This window comes from Platichthys flesus, chromosome 17 (genome assembly GCF_949316205.1).
Source record: "Platichthys flesus chromosome 17, fPlaFle2.1, whole genome shotgun sequence".
NCBI classification, from domain to species: domain Eukaryota; kingdom Metazoa; phylum Chordata; class Actinopteri; order Pleuronectiformes; family Pleuronectidae; genus Platichthys; species Platichthys flesus.
Genome location: NC_084961.1, coordinates 11264365 through 11279782, shown reverse-complemented (window position 1 = coordinate 11279782; position 15418 = coordinate 11264365).

The window sequence follows — 15418 nt, the reverse complement described above, 5'->3', positions numbered from 1 at the left end:
GCTCCTACATCCATCACTTTGACGAAATAATACCCCGATCTCAGAGCATCTTTAAGTCTGCAGTAAGCACCAGACAAAATGTCTTTGAGGCAACATGATTGACCTTCGGGCTGTACACGGTATGCTCGCACGCACCCACACACGTGTGCCTTCACATGGTGAGGCAGTAAACAACTGTACGTGCTCCTCCATCTAGCAACATCTGTTCCTTGAGTTAAAGTTGCTACATATATGACGATAACGCAAAGCACAATGATGACACCTGTCTACCAATTTACTCCTGCAAACAATTAGCCCCAAAGAAAATGGCTCCTATAGCACACAAAAATGATTTCCCATTACTTTTGAAGGATTTTTTTGATATATGAGAAGTTTGTTGCTAGCTTAATATATTTTGTTACAGCCAGGAGACATTTGGCTGAGGTTTGCACAATTTGGTAGAAAAGAAATGTTGAAAACTAGAACTAGATTTTTGTGGTTTCCGCCCCTTCAGTTTTTGTAGATGAAATGAAGAAGATTTAACACATTCAATGATTTAAACGTACTCTGTAGTGGTTGGAATGATGAGTGTGGGGAAGATAAGGACGTGGCTATTTGCACATGAAATAGAGGGAGTTTTGTTATCACTTGAGCAGCAGTCAATAATCCACACTCTGCCAAAGCCAGTTTAATGTGGCCTGACTGTAGGTGCCAGGGCATGACCAATTACAGGGAGTCAAAGAATTACTGCCCTGTTTTACATTGGATTAAGCAGCAGCCACTCATAAATTACAATTACAAATGCTGTTTATATGGCAAGGCTGCAGACAGAAGGCAAAGGTCAGAGAATGATGAACTTTGAATCACCATTATGCAGTAGATTAACACGAGTAAGGAAGGACACGTATGCCATTGGGTTGAGAGCTGCATCCTTCCCAATCTCAACAATGTAAGTAGTTCTGTTATTCAGGGACAATGGAATTGGCCTGTCCATGTCTGTTCATGATTTGGGAGCTTATCATTTTGGGCTTGGTTTCGTTCCAGGTAATTCTGCTCAGGCAGCAGCAGCAGCAGCAGCAGCATCACTCAAGTCTGTCACTATCTGCTGCCTCCAATCAAGGTGGTTTTAGTTTTTACCTTCTTCGTAAACGTCTTTGTTTTGGGACTTTTCTGAGTTCACCTGTCAGGGGAAGATATCTATAAAGTAGAAAAATATATGTGTTTGTGAGATGAATTTTTGGACTAATTTATTTGGAGTTAAGCGCTTGGCAAGAAGCATTGCAGTCGATGGAAGGGGTGTAAGTATGTGTCTGTGGCTTAAGTTGCTCTGTCTGTGCTTAACAATACGCAGGAAGAAAAATGCTTTAGACATCTGCTTTGGTCTTTAACAGACTAATATTCTTTGGCTAAAAATAACGGAGTCTATTTAAAGAGAAGATGGTCTCTGTGTGTGTGTGTGTGTGTGTAAAACCGATAGGGATGAGTGAATGGTTGTGTGGACCCCCCCCTTCTTCTTAATGTTCTCGAACAGGACACATAATCCTCACTGTCTGATGCTTTCAACAGTTTCCCTCTGTAAGGTCTCTTTTGTGTTGTGTGTTGTTGAAAAATGATCACACCAAAACCGATATAATATGATAATTAGAGGACTTTTCTGCTTGACATTACACAATAGAAATGGAAAATATTATGATATTTTGAAATATCATCCTGTAACAGGTATCTTCCCCATAATGACTCTTACATAATGCTGTTGTTTTCGGGGAAATTCACTCGTATGGGATTCTTATACCATGATGCCATGCAGTTGAATATGGTTCAGATACGTCTGATTTTACTTCTTTCTTATGCAAACAATAAATGATATATATCACTGAAAACCTTGACATTTTTTGACAATTATTTTGTTCTGCAACTCAGTGAGCATCTCATCATGCTGTTTCTTATTGACTCCGACAAAGACACGTTTCACAAACAGGCTTTTCTCACAAGCGTTTTGTAGTGGAAAGTAAATTATTATTATGACTCTTAACAATGTGCCATAACTACTGACAGTATTTTACTCTCTCTATTGATTCAACTCTCACGTACACATACACAGAAAAACACACACAAAGACATGCACACGCACACTCTTTGGAACCACCAAGTGTTCAGGGTTGCAACACCTCGGCATGTAATCACACACAAATGCAGCCAGTAACAAATTTAGCAGGGCATAACTAAATATAGATAGAGAGGGAGTGAGACAGGCTGTTATTCCTCTCATTCACACACACACACACACACACACACACACACACACACGCACACACACACACGCACACACACACACGCACACACAGACACTAACACACAGCCTGAAGAAGACAGGCTTGATAACAGTCAACCCCTCCCCTCTTTTTCATCTTCTACATTGTCATCTGAGGTTGTGAGAATAAAGTATTTTGGGTTGATTGACTTGAAGCTGTGTGTACGTCTCTGTACAGCTGCTCTGCTGTCAGCCCAGCAGACGTGTGTACCAGGATGTCAATGCTGGTGATATTTACAGTACAACACACGTTTTGTGTGGAGGTGAACAGTGTGTTGGTTTAGAGAAATGCTTTCAGCCTTCATGGAAATGCGTTTCCATAACTGCATAAGATTTTCCTGTGACAAAAACACATTAGCAAAGGTTACAGGCAGACTATTGTGTTTTGTATTCATTTAACTGGATGTTTTCAGCTTGTCTGTAGTGTATGTGGGTTTGTGTTTTGCAGTTTTATATTGTGCAGTCTTGACCGATATGATCACTGATCCTCTGCTAAGATGACCCCGATTTGTCTCGTGGTGTGCTTTTGCTATACCGCTGTAACTGAGCTATTTTTGTCAGCCTCTTATTTCATTTCCTCCCACCTAGCCTAATTCATCATTGTGGATATTTGTTCCATACAACCTGCTCCATTCACATCCAAGAGCTTTTAGTTGTTCCAATCGGTGCCAATCATTTACCATCCCCATAAGCCCTTGCTCTCTGGAGCTTTTTGAACTGTCTTGTTTGAGTTTGAGATTGAGCAGCGGGATTAAGTTGGATCTCTGCCCTCTGGGCCTCTGATCCCATCCTCTGGGATCCATTTTCAGTCTGACTGCGATCCTTGATCCAGAGGGGTTTATCTTTTGTCTTTGATTTGTAGACCCTCTTCCCTGCGAATGCTTCCACAAACTGACCTTTGCAGCCACATTGTACCACTTGTCCACTCATCATCCATGGCTCTTTGCACTTACGGTTTCAGTTTGATCCATCTTATTATTTAGCAACGCCATGATTTGCTGCTTTAAAGTCAAGATATAACCTTTGATCATGTTCAAGTGAAGGACTTCTGGAGGGCTCAGCTTGCAAATCCAAGCATGGGTGTGTAATGTCTGCATAAGAAAGTGAATTGGCTAGAGGGGAAAGAAAAATATAAATCCCATGAAAGCAAGAAGGATGACTTCAGTGATTCAGACCTCAGTTCTCTAAAAAAATATATTTAACATTTATTACATTTAGAGATGTACTTTAAAGTAATACTTTGACATATGGGCAAATAAAGCAATACCCAACCTCCTCCTCATGCGGTCTTTGCTGCTGAACAGTAGTGTATGAATACCTAACTTCCTCCTGTCATATCTCTTATGACCACAAGAGGTCACTTGAGAATAAAATACATGTTACATGGGGGTAACATGCAGAGCTACACTCACTCAGTATTTTCCCTCACTCTCCACTCGTCAACCTCACAGAGCCAAGCTAACCGTTTCGTGTCGTGGTGCTAAGCTATGCTAAGTAGCCGCTGGCAGGAGCCTCATGTTTAACATGAGGTAGTTGAGGCTTTAACTTACTCTCTGTATATTTCCTACAATGTCATAATTTTCTGGTAGTTTTGTGGAATTTTATTCAAATCATTTTGTGGTAGGCTATGTTTGAGCTGAGTTTTCTACTCTCTGTTACAAGGAAGTCAAATCTGGCAGAGGTCATAGTGTATTCGCCATCTGTCCTGTGCTCTTTGGTTTTGGGAAATGAGACAAACAAATGTCAAATGTTGGTTGACAGATGAGACATATAGGCTCGGTGGAAAGTCTAGAGGAAATGGAGAGGCTGGGGAGAAGACAGGTTGCCAGATGAAAAGGACTTTGATCCCCTGAAAATACCCCCCCTGTTCTGTGGCAGATGTCTGTAAGCAGATGAAATTGTCAACACTGCTTCTGAGTGGCTGAAAGTTTAAAGTGACACTTAATCAGTTCAGGAAGTAAACAAAAAACTGAGTGGGAAGGAGGCAGTGTCAGTGGGTGGGAGCAGAACAAAGCGCCCTTTGTTTATTGGTATTAGAAAGGGGAAGTGTTATTCAGGGGAATATATAACAGGTAGGTTATATTCAATTAACCTGACAACACAGCTCAGTAATCTTTTCACATTTTGGAATCCCATCTTGTTTAGTGACAGTCTGTTGTGCAAGTACATTTTGTCTTCAGTGAGCGTCATAAATAATGTAGTGTGAATAGTAGATTAATGTGATTTAAATATGCAGATTCATAACGGCGCTCTTGTTAGTATTGGCTTTGGGTTCTGACCATCTCAGATTCCCATATGGCGAGAATCAAGAAAATAGAAACTTTGTAAATGCAGATTTACATACTAATGAAAGGAGCAGCTGTCCTCAAGATACTCATTGTCTAACGGTGACACAAAGACAAAACCAGGACCGCTATGATTATAGCCTTTCTTGACCTGCGTTTCTTCCGGCCTCCCAGATGCACTTCACAGCACTGATATGAAACTGGGCGTCTAACCACACAGCATCTCAGCGGCGACCCTTGGGATGCTGTGATATTAGTCTGAATTAATCACTTGTATGTAAATCAGAGGAAGCTTCGAATGCAGCAATCAAACCAGTGTTCTTCTTTTGTTCACCGGGGCTGGTTGAATGGCTGACACTGTTTAACATCTGATTACGATGTGCTGTGGAGGTGTTCTGTTGAATGCCAGAGTCGCTGGTTGAAGTATCATGTGATTACATTGAAGTTTGCTGGAGCAAAACAAGCTCATAAAGGCTTTTGTTGAGAATTAGGTATTTATAGAATGTATAATATTGTATTATACATTATTACATATATCCAGTGAAATAATTTGGAGACTCATTTTCCCTAGAGGTTATACTTACTAATGCTTTATTAAGTGTTTATTTTGTGGTGAATTTCTGTTGGATGGCACCGCATTGAAGGATTTTAAGGGTAAATAAATCTAGGAGAATTCGAACAACAGATGCCAAGATATCCTACATTTTAGTTTCTAGAATGGTCCAAGGAAACTGTATCCTGCAGTTCCCAAAATTCAACTTCATAGTCTTGGTCATTAGACCCTTTCTATCTTCTTCAACTTTAAATCATACGCCTTCATGTGGTAACCCAAGCTTTCTGAAAAAAAGGAAGTATTAAACTTGAAACAAGAAAACTCTGATGACATCATCTGGGTAAATCTGTGCAGTTCCCCTTTGGGTTTCATACTCCTTAGCCGATGGAAACCGGGGCTCCATCTGCTATTCAAAACACCATTTATCATGCAAAACTCCTATTAGATGTGAACAGGTGTGGGACTCTACACAAATGTCTTACTGTTATTAAGATGCATTTGTGCTCATGTTATTTTTATGAGGGGAGCCCCCACCTTATAAATAAACAACAGGAAGGATTTGTGCGTATGAGCTGAAGCTGGTCAGACAGTGAGCTGGACCGGACAGTTGGTTGGTTCAGCTGTTAAATGGTCTGAGTGCGATGGGGAGTGCTCTGGATCTCTTGAGTCCCGGTGGTCCCTATATTCATTAATGCAAAGACCACCATGTCTGTAACCTTGACACCCAGACAGAGGGAGAGAAAGAGACAGACTGAGGAGGAGAAGTGAAAATAAGGAATGGAAGACGTTTGCAAAAACCAGAGCATTATGGGTGCAGGTCCTTGCCAGGATGTACATGGAGCATGTAATTGAATGATGGAAGAAGTTCACTTTAGGTTTTTTCTCCTGATACTTATTATTATAATTCAATTTAAAGTGGCTGTTATCAATATTTTTTAATTGAAAATGGAGAAAATGGCCCAGCTCTAATCCCTCAAAAACAATGAGCTGCTGAGAATGACACGTGATTTGTCGATCTTATGCATTGATGGGACTTCGATATTTCTTGGCTCCACACCATGATCACTTCTACTCAGACTGCGGCTCAAACTAGTGTTGGAAGTGCCAGATGATTGCGCCCATCTTTGGTATATTGGAATGCAATTGGACAAGCCTAGAGTAAGCACCCTCAACTGGATCACGAGAAAAACTACTCTAGTCGATCTGATGCGCTTCTAGATTGTGTATTTTTTATTTGAACAGGTAACAGGTCAAATATGAACATTCCTCCCAATGTTTAAATGATGATCGAAATTTCTGATTAAAAATGACAACCCTAGTGGTAACACGTTATCCATGTTTATATATGGTCTTTGCACTAAAAGGAGATAATACTGTATGTCAATGCAGTCTTTACAACTTGACTCTAAGTGACGAAGTCTGTTTTTCCAGGTTTAACACCTACTTTTCTTTTCAAATGGCTCATAGCATTTTCCAGCCATGAGAGTCGATCATAACAGTAAATCCCTCCTAGCCTTAGGGTTGCTGCTCTGCTTCTACCTTCTGAGATGTAAATACGTTGTTGTACTTCAAAAGACATGCATATTTATGGCAGGTGAAAGACAGTACATTTCCCGGATAGACTGCTCAAAGTTTAGGGATGTAAGGGGAATGGAAAAAATAAATTTTCACCTTGGGATGTTAAGTTACTGAGAATAATAAAAAAAACTAAAAAAACAGTCATCCTCAAGATGCATGGTCACACGTAACTACAGATGAGTTATTAGCTGTTAGAATTGAAGACTGGCTCTCATGGCTCCAACCTGTTCCATGTAGTCATACATGGAGAAACGGAAAGGGCAAGAAGGCTCCCATCAGTCTGCCTGCAAACAGCGAATTACTTTACATATGATGTATGTTTCTTGTACTTGAAAGGAGTTAGAAGGAAAAATTTAAAGGAGAGAGATGGTGTGCCGTAGAGCACTAACAGAGGCACTGGATTAAGCAATGTATCTGGATAAAGTCTAGACTATGATGTGATGACCCTTTTTATGCCATTGTCCATGTTTCTCTTAGTAATCCCTCACAATCCCCTTCAATTTCTTTCTCGGCGTGGGTCGGACGTGTGTGGGATGTCATTGAGATAGAGATCAGATCTAAATCAACACAGAGTCGGGGAGAGCCCTCTTATTTCTGCAGGCTTCTTTCCAGCAGCTGGAACACTCAAGCACACAATGCTCTCTTGCTTCATTGCCCCTAACCATAATTCCTGCAACGCCACCGGCGCAAAACAGACGAGATTTTGAAAAGGTGCTTGAGTTCAGATGCTGAAAGGCAGTATAACTCCTTCAGGGTAAATTACAGGACTTAAGGTCTCTTAAAGGCCTGACAATGAAGCCTTTATAAAAGAGTGACCTTTGGTGCAACGTGGAATAAAAATCTGTTTTGTGCACCCACCGGATGATAATCATTAGGCAAAAAAAAATTGAGAATGAAAAGGCTTAAATATGCATGACATGTAGCTGAGAGGACACTGTCTGCAATTAAATACACTGACCTCCCATGGATGACTCACATTTTACTGGAGGAGATAACTGCCCTATCAATTCAGACTATGAAGCCATTGTGTTTTCAGCTGCATCTTAATTTGTTAACTCGACATGGAGATGGGTTTGCCTGTCATATTCAGTTTGGTCTTTGTCGGGAAAACCAATCAAACTGTTCTTGTTTGGGATTCAGGACAGAAAACCAGGCCTAGGAAGTTTCTCACTGCCGCAGGGACTTGATTTTAATACTTGCTGAAGAATCATTTATTAATAGAAAAACAAACAGCCAGAGGACTTTTGACTAATACACCACTAACTCTGCATTAGTATATCTAATTACAAATACCCATTTTGATCAAATGATTTACAATTGTGTGACACAGTAAAGTTTCACTAAAGTAAGAGACCTTGAAGTAAGCACCAAGTACTAAATCTGTTCAATAAGAAAAAGTGTAGGAGATAAGAATAAGTAGTTCACTGAAAGTGCTCGGTAAGTGCTGGTTAGGCATGAGATAGGAGAAGAAGTGTTCTGGGATGAGTTTTCAGGAGGTTCTTGAAGATCAAGCATCGGCGCTGAGCTGCCTTAGTTTTGTGTTGCAAAGAAAATAAAGTATTTATATTTTTATAGTATAAAGTATTACAGAAATGTCCAATTATTTGAGATAGCTGTAAGTCACTGTGTAGAATCAGGAGCTGGATCCTCTAAAGTTTGTAGGTTTAAAGGCCTTCAGGTCCCAGAGAAGTGGTTCTGGTTCACAAAGTGCGTTTGTTGTCTGACATACCAGAGAATGAGTTCAAGTGCCCCTTGTATCACTTCATTCGGTTTACCAGATGTTGTTAAACATTTCTAATCATATAAACCTTTAATATAATATTGTTTACACTTTTATAAAGCATAATGATCGTGGAATTGGCATTTTTAGAGTGATATTTTGCATCTGTAATAGCGGAACTGTTATTAGCTTTTTCAAAACATGTCAATATACAATATGATGTTGCTGCATTTTTTTTACAATTCCATCACTTAAAATAAGCTAGAAACATTATAGAACAATATAGTACATTATTTCCTTGGTTTTGTACTATGTTGCTTTTCTTATAAGTAATCTTGGTGCTTTACTGGCTTTATGTGTTGTCTGATTGTTCTGTCAGGAAGAGCAGGGCAGGGGAGGGGATGTCTCTATGTGAGTGTATTCTGTGGAGCACAGACAGATTAGTTGGAAATATGATGTGTCACCACATCGGGAACCTGCTCAGTGTTTAAAGGATGCTGAAGCTGATGCATCTGTTGGATCTGCCAGGAGAGTTAGAGGGAGAATGTACCTGGAAATTGGTGGAAAGAGTGGGGAGGAGAGCGCAACTTCCGAAAGAGGAGTCGAAGTGAAGAGGAGAGGGGGATTGGGGTTGAGTGGGAGAAAAACAGGGGGAGAGAGGAAATTGATTAAAGCAGCAAAACATATATGGTAGTCAAAAGAGAAAAGAGACCGGAGAGGGAATGAGGATGCAGGAAAATTGTGTGATGTAGGTGAGGAGGAAAACACGAGGTTAGGAATCGACTTAAGCTTTTTACTTTACTAGAAGAGACCGGCATTTAGCGTATTTTCAGGCAGATGAAGCCAAAATATGATGAATAAATCAAGCTGCAGAGCTTTATCCACTTAACTGTGTCACTTAAATGCGGCGGTGACTCAGACACAGAAATGTGCTCACTTTGAGAAGTGCTGAAAAGAGACTGAGTGATCAGTCTACATGAGCTTGGCTCAGTTCTGCCCTGTGGTCCATCACTTCTTTCACTGGTACTTGGTTTAATGAGGCACCAGTATGATTCATTATATTTTGGTGTTAACTTTTTAAAAAGCCATGTTCAAATTGTTGAATCTTAAACACACACACATATTTATATAAACACACACACTATCTGCATGCTTTAAATAGTCAGATTGATGTCAGACTTTCCAAATTGCCATATTCCCATTTAATTAAATACTGCTTCAAAGTCAACTTGCCTTCTTTTTTTCTGTCTTTTTTTCTTATGCAATATGCGATTATACATCACAGGGAAAATTTGTTTTTGTCAGAGTCACATTAATGTCACAGTTCACATATGCACATTATAAATTTCTGTTGGAATATAATGTGATTTTATGGGCAACATGTCGTCATGTAACATAAGATGAAAGACTCCACTGTTTATAGCACTTCTAATAAATGTGGTTGGTGTAGGCCATTGTGGGCAAGGTTGCATATGAATTATGCCTTTAAGCATCTCTATTCATAGATGCTTAAAGGCATAATTGGGTCATTATATGATTTTTGCATCAGTATGATTATTTGTCAGGCACGAAATAATTTAATTATGAGTGTGTTCATTGATTAACCAGAAATTGATAAAGTCATAAAATGGCTCATATTTTCTGAGAGCTCAGCCAGCAGGCCATAATAGTTGTGTATAAAATATGACTTAATGGGACATGTTATGATGGATGTGTTCTTGCAGAGCTGTTAAACTACAGAAATTCCTGTATATTTGTAGACCGGAAATATTTTTATACAGGACTTCTATGACAACCTCGTGGATAACGTCCACTATCCGTCCATTTGTCAAAATAATCCACTCAAGCTTTTATTGTAATCCAGCTCATTCGTCGCGGTGCCGGGATCGGGACGCCAAATCACGTCCATATGGCTGCTCTCTTCAGACTGACTGATGGGGTATGAAATGGTTAGACGTCGGGGGGGTGGGAGGCAGATCGGGCGTCTGCATCCTCTGTCAACTGATGTGATGTCAGCAAAAAATCCTTGTTGCCATCGTGCCTGTGACTGCTCCCTTCAAAAGGAAACTGTGGCTCCGTCTCCTGCTGTCAGAGAGCTGCGATGATTGCAACCAAGGAAGGAAGACGAATGAGAGATGAGGGGTAAATTGAGGAGAAGGGGGAGTCGGGACACTTTAATTAAATTTCTATAGAGACAAAATAAAACCCAACGCTATAAAACTGCCACCATCAAAAGAAAAATTCTAAATAAAGATCACAACCTCTAAACTACAAGTCCTCTGCGAGAACAAACTTGTTTTAATGTCAGAATAATTCATTACTGGGATTGGAAATTCAAGGGAGTATTGATAATGAAGACTGACGATGGATTAAATTTATACAAAGACAGATTCAATTTGAATGTCAGCCACATATCCAGAGAAAACCAAGAAAAAAATAGCTTTTCAAACTAAATCAAGGTCTGATCAAGGTCTGACATTTTTGGTAAAACCTTGAGACAGAATTATTTCTAAAACTTTCCTTTTACAGCCATAAACAGTATATAAAGTTGGATGACAGCTCCCAAAAAGTAGAGAGCCAAATCATCTTGATGGGCGGCTGGTGGCTGGCTGCAGAAAAGGTAATAAACCCTTCCTCCTGCTGACAGTGGCTTGTGATTGGTCAAGCGTGTGAATGGGCTGCGCCTCAATATCCTGCCTTCACGCCACAATCACTACTGTGCAGAGTCTGGCTCCAAATAATGCATCTTCAAGTTGTCTATCTTCATATTCAGTTTAGGGTTTATGGTGACAGTCACCACACAGGAAATAATGTTGCTAACGTTTCTATGTTTAGAGCTCAAGTCGTAATTAAAATGAAAGATCATGAGCCCCAGGGTAATTGACCTGTCATGTGATCTACAGCGGCTTTAATGTCAAACAGCTTTCCTGGGGTGAATCTGATATATAAGCCATATAGTTTGTTCTCATCTGTCCCGTTTGAGTGCTTCTCTTTGTCTTCTCTACAGGGGGTCTGGTGTCTTTAATGAACTGCACATGCTTCATGGCCTCAGTGTTCATATCACAGAGGACCTAATGGGCCAAGGGTGCTCTGGTGCCTATGTTTAGAGACATGCTCAGAGCTAATGGGTAAGACAGAAAGACAAAGTTGAAGAAAGAGCCATCCACCCTGGGCCCGCTGAAACATAAATATATCCGGGAGGCTTGAGGTTGAGTAAACTGTCAGATGTGCAGCAGTGATATTAATATATGAAATGGACTGATGGAAAATATTTTATTCATGCTCGGAAAGTGGTTTTAATGTTACTGGAGTTTTGGTAGATCACCTCAGCTGGTACCTACCTCCAAACACACTTACATAATTCTTGCAGATTTTTTCCAGCTACCTGCAATGAATCCTTCATCCTTAAAAATGGTTTCGTCAGTGCCTTCCAAAACTACCTTGTTAGGAGAGCTGTTTTAGACATGAACTCTGCAAAGTGAACAGAAAATTGCGTGAGGAAATTTCCTAGAATTACCTTTTACTTTTGAAAAACACAGCAGGAGATCGTCTCAGTCTGAAGTGTTTTTTTCACAACAAAAAATCATTTTGTGGAACATTCAGGGGAGGGGTTGCGTCTGGGTAGAGCTTGTTGGAGGCAGGACATCAGCGGAAAACATTTTATTTTTGTATTCAGTACATGTACACCGGTGTTGGCCCTTATTAGTAAAAGCTCTCAATGTTGTCCAAGTGGACATCTTCTGAAAACGCTTTTTAATCCTGAAATATTTGTATTACTCCAGTTTTGCACCGTTCACATGTCTGAAAATTGTTCCTCCTGATTCTCATAATGACCTTCTTATCTTATCGTAACCATTTTCTGATTCTAGATCCAGAACAGAATTCATCTGGGACTAATATTAATGGAAATATCCATCCTCATATGTACTTTCAATTACTGTATTCAGCGTTAGTTTCTTGTTTTAAAAACCTTGGAAAACAGATGAGAAATCCAAGGTAAATTCCAGAGATCTCTTTTCTGTAGTTATTTGTCAAAATAATGCTCAGTAGTCTACCACTGGTTTGCTCCTTAAAGCCAAAACCAATACTATCAATCCTGCTAACCTTTCCCAGTGACTTCAATGACTTCCTTATGCATGTGTGTCTGCTGAACAACCAGCCCCCTGGGCTGCTGTGGGGCGTGGAAAGCACCCAGTAAGTCCTTCTAACTATTCAAACTGTGGAGTGATGGGATTCCAACAGGGACTCAGCACGCCAACGCAAAGAGACCTGGAGTGAGTTCTAATCTCACATGCACTCGGGGACTAACCTGGCAGCTCATCCACAGCCTCAGCACAAGACGATTGATAACCATCAACTATTTATTTCTGAGTGTGTCTCAGTCTTTTTTTCCACCCTAATTTTCCTCAAACAACATTACGTTACTCTATCATACTGATGTTTCACATATCGGTACACAAACACTTTCTCTCTGACACATGCCCACACACAGAGGGAAATGTCACGAACTGCATCACTTCTGCTGCAGCGTTCTGCATTTCAGATTAATGATTGCTGTTGCTGTGTTCTCCAGAGAGAGAGTAATCCTGAGTTGATACAGCCACACTAGTTGTTCAGTCACTATCACGGCAGACATTTTGTTTTCTGATCGTTTAACTCGTCCTTCTCCTCTTCCTTCCTGCAGATTTGCCTGTGAGAGGAAAACATGAAGTTAGCGGGCCCCCTGTGGACCCTATGGGTTCTCCTGGTGGTAAGCTCTCATCTCTTAACTTGCAGAATGCTGTCAAAAGGTCCTGTTTCTCATTTTGTCCATTATATGTGCCATAGATGTTGGAGCACAGGATTACATTTTCATTAACTGCTGTAGGCATGTAATGTGTCGTGGTCGAGTGGTTTTCTTTTATCAGCAAAAAATATCATGATTAATATTCACTCGCACTTTCAAAGTAATTATATTTTATAATTAGTTCAGCTTGTTCATTACAAATTTGGATGGGCAAAAAGAGAGCAGGTACGATCAATGACATGATGTGTGTTCGTGGTGTTTACCACGTGATTTTTAGTACTTTTACTTTTATGCAGATATTATATTCAGGACATCTTCAATTTGACCTCTGTGTGTGGATATAGGCACAAATAGATTTCTTTTTCGGTAGTTGGAGCAATTGTATTGCAGTTTTAACATATATATACTTTAAACATTTAATATTACACATTTTATTATTTGTTATTTTATCAAAATGTCCCTTTAAATGAAAAGATTAGGCAAGCTAGCAGAAGTGCAACACATGCAACCTCGTAAAATCCCAATAACAAATGTAAATCAACAGCTTAACTTCATGCAAACCCTTGATTCCCTTGAAAATTCTGCATTAGAGCATAATAATTATTTTCATAAATATATGTTCAATGTTTATTTCCATGTATGTGTTGGAAACATTGCAAGTAGGAATTTACAAGTATGTTGTTTTAAAATATGAGCACAATGAAATATTGGTCAACACATTAAAGACAAAGGTCCCACACATATATTGAAGTATAAGAATATGTGTGTTTGTATCAACTGAATTCATTATAAAGGTGTCGTGGGTTGGAGTGGACGTTGGTGCAGTCTGGTGTTTGTAAAATTATATGATTCATGAATCATTGATTAAAGCTTTTAGAATACATGGGAAAATCATGTCTTTTAAAATATGCCCAGTTGACGGTGAAGTTGTTCTAGTTTATCAAATCCAGTTCTGAAATATCCTTTCATGGATTTGCACACTTTTAAAATGACAAAAATGACGGTCCTTTAATAAATTATATTTTAAACACAGCGGCTCAAGATTGTCCAATGTGCAGAGCTAGACCTCATTCACTTATCATTGTTACCAACTGGTTACATGGATGTCAGCATCAGTCCCCGCGGACATGTTCACTTCAGGATTCCTTTAAAGCCTTAACTTCTGAAAAACTCTTTTTTTGAGTTATTGTCCCTTCTGAAAAGAAAAATTGGTCCACTATTCTTCAATGTTAAAGAGAAATGGAAATTTGCCATTTCGGTTTCCTTTGCTGTTCAGCATCAGCCTAGACAGTGAGGTCCGGGATAGTTTCCTGTGCCAAATGCAGTGTGTCTGATGTCTCTTTGCTGTTCTGCTTCATGTTTCTGTTTTTTTCTGGAGTGCTAATGTCAAGTCGATTTAGGAGGATTAACGAACTGCACTAAAGGAGGAGACCTTTTTCTTTCTCTTTTTCTCATCCATCTGACGATACTGGTGGTGGCCTGGTGGTCGTATGTATGACGTCATTTACTTCGATGCTTGGAGTGACATCATATGTACGGCTGCTATACTGCTACATGGGACAGCATTCTCAGATTTAACACTTTCAAAGGTTTTGCCTTGTGCATGCTTTTATCAAACAGGTAGGAATGATATTTGGGTATCATGAGTATTCCTTTCTACAAAGAGCCAAAGGTAGGAGGTTTTCATTTCAATTGTGATAAAGCACATGAAGACAATCTCCCAGGCACAGCACGAAAAGCTCCTCAAATGATTCAGAACATGTGAGTGGATGAGCCTGGCGCTCTGAGAGGCTTAATTTTCAGCCAAAAATGTTTGGAGATAAGTCAAAGCAAAATGGGATCTTTATCAATGCAGTGAGCATTATCAAAATCGGCATTTCTCACAGCGGGCTTCTTCAATTCTGAAGTACAGACAATAGATAAGATTCAAGTGGAGAAAATCAGATGCTTCGTTCTTTTGTGAGCTGCCGAACACACTTTAACGACTTACATGAATGGAAAGTGAATTCGGAGAGGCAGTGAAATCCTCATCGGATCAGCTTTGAAGATGCTTCAGAAACTTTGCAAGCTCACTCTTCTGTTTAGATGCTCATCCTTTGTCAGGTTGCATATCTTAATCAAAGCATTGTAAAAACGTCTAAATATCAGAATTTTTACTAAAATCATCTCTTGGTATTAATCCTTTATCTTACTTTTTAAGGTCAGG